Source organism: Prunus avium, chromosome 3 (assembly GCF_965620075.1).
Source record: "Prunus avium chromosome 3, drPruAviu1.hap1.1, whole genome shotgun sequence".
NCBI classification, from domain to species: Eukaryota; Viridiplantae; Streptophyta; class Magnoliopsida; order Rosales; family Rosaceae; genus Prunus; species Prunus avium.
This window is the reverse complement of record NC_142286.1, coordinates 35,637,852-35,649,570: the sequence shown is the minus strand read 5'-3', so window position 1 is coordinate 35,649,570 and position 11,719 is coordinate 35,637,852. Positions and strand designations below refer to the sequence as shown.

General features: G+C 37.0%; 1 pseudogene; it reads left to right on the top strand.

Annotated features, from left to right (window-relative positions):
- Positions 1 to 6,458: 6,458 nt before the first annotated feature.
- LOC110758236 (agamous-like MADS-box protein AGL80) lies at positions 6,459 to 7,568 on the top strand (annotated as a pseudogene).
- Positions 7,569 to 11,719: the final 4,151 nt, after the last annotated feature.

The following is an 11,719-nucleotide window of genomic DNA, read 5'->3' as shown; positions in this document are numbered from 1 at the left end:
GCCGAAGTTTGTTTTTTCCGATAAAATTCGGATCGGAATCAGAATGTATCTATAAATTCCGAAAATCATCTACAAGTGGTATTTTCGAACCCAAGGCCACTCACTTGCAACTCTGTTAACAGACTACCATAGCAAGAGGAGTCTTTGTGAAATACATGTAAACTAAACATATTTAATAACTGATTTGGAGAGTTCGAAAAATATTATAAAAATCTTAGGGTGAAACCCTAATTTATATTTGTTTTCCTTCCTTTGTTTTCTCCAGCCGCCCCACCTTTTTTCCTCTTCCTCCATCCAGACGTTTCTTCTCACTTCTCATCTCTCTTTCTCTCACCCTTCCCGACCATTCTCCTTCGTTATTCTTTTCCTCCTCATCCCCCTCCTCCTCTCTCTCTCTCTCTCTCTCTCTCTCACCCTTCCCGACCATTCTCCTTCGTTATTCTTTTCCTCCTCATCCCCCTCCTCCTCTCTCTCTCTCTCTCTCTCCATGACCATATTTCCTCTTCTTCGCGGCAATAATAGAAACTATTTATTGAAAAACTAAACGACAATACTGATGGAATACCACTGCAAGTCTACATCAAAGTTTCTACAAGTCTTCCTATTAAAATTGCTTTTAGTTATGACCTTCGAAATTCTTCCAAGAACTCTGAAAAGATTAAATTTCCGAAAGTTCTGACTTTGCCGAAAATTCCGCATCGAAATGGTGTTATTATATTCCGAAATTTCGGAATCGGCATCGAAACTGAATATGACTTCCGAAAATTTTCAGATCGGAATTCAGAACTCCTATTTCCGATCCGTTCCAGCCGAAGAACAGCCCTAGGTGTAGACACCCAACATAAGTCATTAAACATTGATTTTCTCACAGCAGAAGGGGGGAAGTCCTAAATATGGATCCCCAAAGATTTAGTGATCCCAATAGACGCAAGGAGGTCAGCAGCAGAATTAGGCCCTCTTTGGGATTGCTTTTTTTCTCCAAAAACCTGCTTCACTTTAAAGTTAAGCAGTTTAAGGTGTTTGGTAAAAATAAAATATCCCGATTATTTTAAAAGCAGTGGCCTTTTGACAGCAGCTTTTAAAAGCAGGCTATGAGTTGCTTTTTAAAGCTGCTTTCAAAAGAAACAGAGATGAACCTTTAATGAATTTTTTTAATTCCCAAAATACCATCATTCATTTTTTAAAAATGACACCACCTCCACTTCCACATCCAACTCCACCACTTGCACCACCACATTCACTACCTCCACAAGCACCGCCACAACCACCACATCCTCCTCCTCCTCATCCTTTGCCACCACCTCCTCCACCATCTCCACCACCACCTCCTCCACCTCCACCTCCACCACCACCACACCACCACCACCTCCACAACCGCCATCCCCACCACCACCACTACCACTACCACCAACTCCACCTTCATCACCACCACCACCACCACATGATTAGTACATAACACTTTCGACATCATGTCTATTTTAGTCATTATTCACAGTTACAACAATTTTATATTAAAATTTACCAAACGGTTTTGACATTGCTTTTTGTATTAACAGCACTTTAAAACTATTGTTTACCAAACATGGACCTGCTTTACTTTACAGCTAATTATTTTCAAAGCACAGTAGAAGCAACTTTTTTTAAAAGTGACAGCAATCCCAAACTGGGCCTTACTTTCCCTGTAAATATGGATCCCCAAATATGTTTCTCACGCAAAGCATCACAAAAAGAAAGAAAAATGAACATCATGATTCTCTCTCACATTTGTTGTTAACTTTTCACCAACAAAATGCTAGCCCAATATCCAAACCCAAATCAGACATACTATAATTAAGGGGTTGTGGGTGAAGGGGCCATTTCTACAAATCACTAGCTCTGTTGGCAAATTCAATGGTAGCCCATCACAATGTTGGCTCTCAACCCAATATTGTTATTTTCGTAAGCATTTGTTTTTCTTTTCTTTTCTTTTCTTTTCTTTCAAAGTTTGTTGTATAGAAGAGGAAAACAAAAATACTTGGCAAAAGACTTGGACGATGCTCATGTTGTGAATAACTCATTCCCCTATAATCTTGTTGTTGATGGACTTTGAACAAACACAATAATGGATGTGTCTAACACTCAAGGTATTAAATATCGATATTATCGGCGATATTATCTGATTTTTGGGGGGCCGATATTTTAGCAACTAACCATGGTGTTATCGTCAATGTATCAATATTATCCCGATATTATCCTGATAATATCGGGGAGATAACTTCAACATTTTTATGAATGATTTGGGCAATATATCGAGATATTATCGATAATATCCCGATACGAAACCCAAAAAATACATGAAATTTTTTGAAAAGCCTCCCCTGTTGCGCATAGAGGGATTCGAACCCCTCCCATTTTACTCCTTCAACACCTTAACCACCATATCACTTATGTTTTTGTGAAGTCAAGAAGATGACTCGTAGAGAAAGAGGCAAGGGGACTTTGTCAAGTCAAGAAGATGACTCGTTATCTATAACTTCGGACTCTGTTGGAGTAGGAAGTAGTAACTATGGTTATACTCATAACCAATCATTTCCCTACCCTTCATATCCCATTCCTGTTGGGATGGAATCAAGCGACTCATGGAAAGAATCCGAGACTCAATCTTCAAATGATTTTGCTTATGGACAACGTCAACCAATCTCGAATCCATATGGGTGGCATGTTAACAATTACATGCAAAACTATTTTGGGGATTTATCATTTGATGACTACTCTTCAAAATATACTTACTCTACACATAGAGATGATGAAGATAGTGAAAATTTTGAACCTCATAGGAACTCTATGTGGTACTAAGTTACTCATGTATCTTACCATGCAATGTATAAAGTGTAAAATATTGTAGTAATTCATTATATATAAATGATTATGGTGTGTTTAATATTCTTTCATTAATTACTACATATTTTCTACACTTACAGTATTTGCCAGCTCGCTATATAATCAACTTAAATCAGTTAAATCCATCATGCAATGCATTTCCTTCCAATTTTTTGTGATAAACCAATAGATAATTGACTAAATAAATATCCTGCAAAGTTTCAATAAAAATTTCCAAGTTTTTCTTACAATTTCCGTGGTTTTTATTCAATTTTTACCGATACCGATAATATCCCGATATTTCCATCAATATTTCTGTGTTTTTGGACTTCCGATATTTCTAATACCATCGATATTTTAGACCTTGCTAACACTCACACACACTCTAAAAATAACCTAGTGTGGGTAGTAGCAGAGGGGCATTTCCAGCTTCTCAAAGTGATTTTCCCGCTAGAGGAGGTGCAGCTACACCTCTTTGCTCCTCTGTAGATCCGCCAGTGCTTCGTATGTATTTATATATACACACTCTTATCTTCTGCTACCACTTCCCAGGTTTAGGGCATGTTCGGTAACGTTTTCGGAGAATGTTTTCTTAGAATATTTTTAGAAAATGAAAACAAGAAAACGAATTTGCATTTTCAGGAATTAAAAATGCGTCTGGTAGATTAATTAGAAAACATCTTTAGAAAATAAAAACAATAAAATTTGTCTGGTAGTACAATTTGAAAATAATAATATGTGAGTTATTTTCAAGTGTATTTTTGCTCATTTCAGTTTTTTTTTTTTAAAAATTGCTATTTTTTTAAGACAAATTTATAAACAATAAAAAATTGTATAATTTAACAAATAAAAAATTCTAATATTTTTTTAAAGACTAAAACTATCTTATCTCATTTCTTTTTTCTCTTTCTCTTTCTTTCTTCCTTTCCTTCCTTCCCAGGCCCGTGCCCCTCTTTTTTCTCTTTTTCTTTCTCTCTTCCTATTTTCTTCTTCTTTTCCTTCCCAAACCGTTTCTTTTTTCTTTCTTCCTTCCTTTTCTCTCCTCTCTCTTCTCTTCTTCTTCCTCTCTTATTTTTCTTTTCTTCTTCCTCTCTCTGATTCTTCCTCTTCTTCTTCTCTCTTCATAAATTTAGCAATGTACTAATATACCAAAATGGTCTATATTGATTTTCATATCTCCTGCATTGTAAGAGCAATAAATTTCTATTTAGGATGTAATCTTCTAGAATTGGTTAGTGTTGCATTCCTAAAAGGACACAATTTAATGTGCAAACAACCAATTAAAAATACCCGCAAGTGCACGAATCTATCGAAGTATAGATTGTATAAGTACGGGGTCGATCCCACGAAGAACTTGTCGGTTGTCTATAAGTTCTAATTCGAGTACAAAAAGAACACTTAACTAACACACCACAATGCACAAATGAAAATTTGAAACTAAAAAGAAATATAAAAGAAACAAACAAAACAAAACAAAAAAAGAATTGTGCTGTGAACAGTGACCAGCGACCGGTCGTTTTTGGGCAGATGCACAAATGCAAAATGGAAACTAAAAATGAGTAAAGAAGTGTAAAAGAAATGAAACAACACAAGAAAACTAAACAAAAACACAAACAGCATTTTCTATCACCCTTTTATCACCCATTTATCACCTATGAACAGTGCTAAAGCGACCGGTCGTCAGGTAAAAGCGACCGGTCGTTTTTGGGCAGATTCGAAACTCAAAATTTGACTTGAAAAGCGACCGGTCGTCAGGTAAAAGCGACCGGTCGTTTCTGGGCAGATTCGTTTTCTCTGTTTTTCAGTTTCGACCTCTGTCCAGTGTTTTGCCTATAACTTTCCAACCGTACGTCCAAAATTCACGTTCTTTATACGGTTGGATTCAGCACAGAAAATGGAAGAACACAACGGGGACTAAAAGTCCAAAACAATTACAGAAAGAAATAAAATTCAGTAACAAAGACACGTAACGTGTCAAACACGCAACTCACACACACATTGGGGGGGGTTTTGATTTGGTTCAAGTGATCTATTTCTATTGCATGTAAGTAAATGGAGTTCGAATTTAAATGAGAATGGAAGAGATGAATTATCAAGATGTGAAATCAAAATGTAACAAACACTAGGGTTTCGGAATCCACCCTAAACAATTCTACCCAAGTTCATGAATACTCAAGTGATGAACTCTAAACGTGTTGATGAAGATGTTCGCAATCAAGACCATGGGTCGTGGCTCAAGACGCATTGATTCTCTCTAATATACGTAAAGTGCATGGTTCGTGCTACAATACTTGTGCCCTCCTCATAACCGAACCTAGGTATGGTTCGTACTTCGATTCAATTACAAGGAGAACCCATTAAGTTCAAAGAGAATATGAACATCACAAGAATCCTAATAGCATGGTGTTTACATTAGGTATTCAAGAAACCAATTCACATGGATGATTCTTACTTCATCCATTTATTGCTTAGGATAACATGAGGATACACATAATCCCAACAATCTCAAGAAGCATGCTTTCAAAGGTGATCAATCAAAGAAGAACATACATCAAGGATAGATTAATTTGGTGAATTGGAATTCATCAACAATATCTAGAAATTCATACACTCAAGCATCAAAACAATAAGGTATTCATGTTTAGGGCTTCAACCTAAGCCCTAGCTATGGAGTTTAGTTCCTCATAATCATTTCAAACACAAATTCGAAATAAAACTAGAAAGAAGTTACAGCTTTTGTGAAGGTGGAAGCTCAAGGTCTTCAATGGTGGAAATCTCTTCCACTTCTTGCTTGGATGACTTTGTCTTCCTCCTCTAGCTCTCTAGCTCCCAGCTTTTAGAAAGTCTCTGCAAATTGTAATAAAAACTGAATGAATGATCCGTTGCCTAGCTGCTGCCCCAAAGTCAATTGATTCCTCTCTATGCTCCTCTCTCTCCTCCTTTTCATCATGGCACACTTTTGCCTTTGTTTTCTTGTCTCCTCTCATGATGAAGTTTTGTCCTCACAAATATACTCTCAGAAAATTCCACTTAACTAAAGTAAAATATTGTTACGAAAGGCATGGTAACAAGTAGAAGTAAGATCACACTAAGTGGAGGTGAAAACTGGCCAACTCGGATTTCTAGAGCTGTGGTAACATGCTGGATTGGTTGGATAGGCAATACTTATCCAATGGAGCTCAAATTTGGATATGTTGTAGTCAACATCCATTGGAACAAGTCTTATGAAGATCATCACCTCATCCAAGGACCGGAACATGCTGATCCAAGGCCACGAAGTTGACCTACGAAAATGAACAAAAACAGAATTTATATCAAATAATGCACTTTTAGCTCATTTTCATACAAACCAAAGTAAAACCTATTAAAACACAAAAAAGAAGTAAAAAGCTATAAAATGTCAAGAACTAACTCAAAATAGTGGGTGAATAACATGAAAAATCATGTGTAAAAATGAACCGAACATTAGGTAGCCCTTGCTGCTCCTATATATATCGCAGGCTGTTTGGGGCAAGCAGACCCACTAAAGCTACTAAGGCTTTTCCTTTTTCTTCCCTAGTTTGCAATTGTTTTTCCTCTCAATTTTTTCTCTTTCAGCCATGACTAGAAAGAAGGTCAGCCTGACCTACATCACTAATGACTCAGCTAGAAAAGCCACATTCAAGAAAAGGAAGACGGGTTTGATGAAGAAGGGGAATGAACTTAGCACCCTTTGTGATATTCAAGCATGTGTTATTATTTATAGCCAGTATGAATCTCACCCTGAAGTTTGGCCATCCCCTTTGGGAGTGCAACGCATTGTCTCACAATTCAGGAGCCTGCCAGAGATGGACCAGAGCAAAAAGATGGTCAACCAAGAGACCTTTCTGAGGCAAAGGATTGTGAAGGCCAAGGAGCAGTTGAAGAAGCTGAGGAAGGAGAACTGGGAGAAGGAGATGTCGAGGGTCATGTTTCAGAGCCTAACTGGTAAGCCTCTGCAGGGACTGACCATGATTGTGTGAGAATGTGAAGGTAAAGAGTCCCACATTGGAAAGTTGAGAAACCTAGCAAGGACTTATAAGGAGTTGGGCTACTCCCCGCATTGCCAATTGGTTTTGGGGTGGAACCTCAACTTCTTTCATGGTATCAGAGCAGGTTAGCTCACGTGTGAAAACCCAACGACCACACGTGCTCCACGTTACCCAATATGTGTTGTTCACCTATTAGGCTTGAAAATTCGCCACACGTGTGGGGGCGTGTGAGAATGTGAAGGTAAAGAGTCCCACATTGGAAAGTTGAGAAACCTAGCAAGGGCTTATAAGGAGTTGAGCTACTCTCCCCATTGCCAATTGGTTTTGGGGTGGAACCTCAACTTCCTTCAGATTGATCTGAACGACCTTGGGTGGCTCATTGACCAGAACTTGAAGGAGCTTGTTGACAAGATCAAGACCCGAAAGGAGGAGCTAGCTTAGAGAAATCCAATCCCAGTCCTACCAACTCCAGCAGTTGTGCCTGCAACTGCAGACCATGCCCTGAACCTGAACATGCAGGCAACAATGGAGAGACAAGCTTTCGGGCTTAGCAACATGGGCAACATTATGCAGAGGCCTTCATGGTTCACAGACATGATGAACCCTAATGAGCAAATGGGGTTTGGTGCTGTGGCTGAGGTTCTGCCCTTTGGGGATCAATACCATCATGGTCTTTGGTCTAACACTTTTTTTCCTTGAGATATTTAGTGTTTGTTTCTTTGGTGTTTTTTAAGTGATTGGTGCATGTGTTGATGGTTTTAGTCTTAAACCACAGGAGGTTGTGTATCTTTCTTTAATCTTATGTACTAAAAAGTTTAATGACCAGTACGTAGTTGTTGGGTTTGTTCCTATTCTTCGAGGCCTTATTATCTGATGTATTTGAGTTTTGTTAGTCTTTTTAATATCCATGGAAATATAATCTATATAATATATATAAACATCCATGGGATGAGAGAAGGGTTGCATGTAAGAAATTTTTTTATTAGTATAAGCATAACCGACGATCATATTGTACAGAAGAGTTTTATCGATAACTAATTTAGGTATGTATGAAGGATATACATGCATGTTAATAACAACGGACAAGATGTCAATTTGCCATTTATAGTATCTTAATAATGAGACAACCATTCAATTTGCACTGAACGATACGTACATATGGCAGTTACACCTACCATATATTTGCACTGAACGATACGTACATGTGGTAGGTATACTCTCCATATACAACTGTACTTAGCGGAACGAAACGTAGTCTTACAAACCATGGACCCTAAACCCCACTACTACAAAAATTGAAATAGACGACGGGGAAACACCGTCGTCTTTTTCTTTTTCAAACCGTTGTTAAATCGACCGCCATCTTTTTAAATGTCAAACTACCATGTTACTGTCATATGACACAGTAACATGGTAGTTCCGACGTACCATGTTACTGTCAATTTTAAAACCACGACGCTTTCTTCAAGTTCCGACGTCTTTTAAGTGACGTGTTTTTGCAATATTGGCGTAGTGCCCTAATGGTACACCTACCATGTTACTGTCATATTACACAGTAAAATGACAATACTTTTTATCATTCATCTTTTCACCTAGCAATTGTCCACAATGGTGATAGAGATAGTCATAGATAACGATGTTATTTATCAGTGGATGGCTACAAAACTAATTAATGACCAGAGGTTGTGTTAGGCTATAAGAAACCAAAATTCCTCAAATTGGAAGTGGGATTTTTCCACTTTGTATATGTTAACTAAGAACGACTTCGAAATGCAAGAATTGTAAACTATCCTCTACAATGCACTTTGAAAAAAATGCAAAGAAAACTCTGCTGACTAATAACTATGACTCATAATCATAAATCACATGCAATCAAATAATCATAAACTCCATTTCAATTAAATAAAAACATAAATCATCATCAATTGGAAAATTGAGTTTAAGACTTACTTGAAGATTCGCTTTTAGTCCACCAAATGAGGCTTAGGTTGAACATCTTTAATATTAATTAATCAACTATTAACCAACTTGACACTAGTTTTTATTTATATAATATAAGCGATATTGAAAATGGAGGGAATCAAAACTAACACTTCGGATGCATGAATAAATTCTCTTGAACTACAAGCTCCTCATAACTTGAAACTAATTTCGATTCAAAACAAGTTGCACCAATTGTTTCATTGGATTCTAATTTTGACTCGATGCCACAGTGGTTAAATATTTATTAATATTACACTCAACATGCATAACATGCTATGTTTCTGATTCAAATTTATCTCAATTATTTGTCTCCTATTTCTTTGGAGGGTTGGTCTGGTATTTTGTTTTCGACCACTGCTTTTATTTCTGCTAGCTGTACAGTTCATGGAACTGTGTTAGATTCCAAATTTTTAGGCACTTTATTTAGATTTGATCCAGTATCTCACTTGAATTAAGATGTTTAGAGTTCGGTTCTCGTCCTTTCTCTCCCTAAGATCTTTAGAGACATTTCTTGTATATGACCATTTACAGAATCATTTTTCAAGCCTGGGCGTCCTTTGTCCCAAAAGAGCTCGAGGGGACAGCAACTTTAGTATTATATGTTCTGAAACTACCTGAAAGAATACTATGTGATGGGAATGTTGAGGTCGAGGGTCACAAATTAAAAGGACTCTATATGCTGTTAAAAGATTTTAGTACACTTGCACCTCCAAACAATCACTAGAACAAAAAATCCCCTAGATCTAATGTGCTACCGTATAGCTTACCGCCGTCTATTGTGATACTTTATTTAACAAGCTGAAAAACCAAGCTGCTGTAACATAAATTGATTAAAATTTGATGCCACACAGAGTCTGTGATGGGATTGTTGCAGATTGCATATCAAAAGGCAACCTTGGTTTTGAGATAGATCAAAAGGCAACCTTAATTGCTTAAACCACGATGTTGATTGCAGATATGGGGAAGATCTGGTGAAGTAACTTAATTTTATAATTCATTGGTACCAAATTGTACATTAACCTAAATAATTCTTTCATGTTTCATCCATACTGATTTGCTTCTTGGAGCTAACATAAATAATGATGCCATGAAAAGTATGCCAAAGTGTTCACTTATTAACTTAATTTAGGAAACTCAAAACCCATTAGTTTGAAGATTTTGAGAACCAATCCAACATGTAAGAATGAACGAAAAAATTGAAGCATGACGGTAGGCATAATTTGTATTTAATGTTGATTAATTAAGGGATTTACTTTTTTTTTTTTTTTTATATAGTTGACAAATTATTGTATAATTAGAAAATACTATCCTAATTTATTACTGTATCTATTTCCTTGTAAAGCACTCGTGTAAACTCCTATATATCTCCTTATAGAAAAGAATACAACTTAACATAAAGTATTCAAACCATATTCATATTTTAACACTTAAACGAAATCGAAAGCTTTGATAAACAGAAACAAATACTTGATGACATTGATTACATTGATTCACAAACTAAACTAGATACAACTTAATTATTTGAATAAAATAATAGTATGATACACTAAGAAATGCAGACAGGCATAGCTCCTTAGGACTTTCCAGCAGGGTTTGCAGTTAGGCCCCGTTTGGTTCACGGAATAAATTTGATGGGAAATCATTTCCCATGTAATTTCCCGAGGGATGGGAAATTGTGATTCCTTTCCCATGTTTGGTAATGCCGGGAAAGTGACCCGGAAATATCACTTTATTTCATTTCCCATGTTTGTTTTGAGTAGGAATGGAAAACAAATTTTGTTTAGTTTCCCAATTGTATCCCTATTAAAATAATAAAAAAATATAAATAATTGTTGGATAAAAACTGTAATTATGAATTGTTAGTAAGGACAAATTAGTCATAAAAAAAGTTAGTCTTACTTTCCCATGGGAAGGGAAAGTGAAACCCAAGTAGGAAGGAAGGATTCACTTTCCCTCCTACTTTCCCATGTGCTAGGCAACGCTTTCCCATGCCTGACTTACCAAACATGGGAAAACAATTGGTTTCCATCCCCAAGATTCCTTTCCCATGAACCAAACGCAGCCTTAAGGTTTGGCACTCACATTCTGAGACAATGCACTTGTGGATTTATTTTTTATTTTTTTTTTTATTATTATTTTTTTCTTTTGGCGAAACAGTAGAGATTCATTTGAAGAACAAGCCACAAACCCAGGATACAACAGTAAGAACACACCCCCGAAAGGAGGTTCTTGCAATACAGAGACTGTAACAACAACAACAACTAAGCACAAGTATTACAAGATAGAAAACAAATATACAACTTGAAACCCAGCTAACAAGGAGTTACAAATGAGGAGGACCCTAATTTTGCAACAACTAGTGCTTTAATAAGATCAAGACAGAGAACAATCTCTCAAACTTCATGGGACAGGAAACACCCCAAGAGTGGAGGGCATAATCACTCAACTTTCACTAGGACATTCCAAAGAATATCACAGCATCTCCTAATCCCCCTTGATCCCCGAGCACAATATAAGTAGATCCACCAAAATCAATAGCTCCACCTCCAATACAGAGAGATCTACATGAGATTTACCACAAAAGCAGCAAATCTAGCAAGATCATCCAATAACCAGCCCCAAAAGATTGAGATACAAACCCTCAAGAAAAAGGGAAGAAACAAAACCTTGCAAAAGCGAAGAACAGACAAAATCCAACAAAAGTTGGGAGGGAAAACCTCCCCACAACACCCGGATTATTAACCGAAGGGGGTGATTCCAGGGGAGATCCCCTGGAACCAAGGAGATTTACAGATCTGGAGTTGGTTTTGGGTTGAGGGGAGAAGAAGAGTCGAGAAGAAACTCTGAAGGCTGCACTTGTAGATATT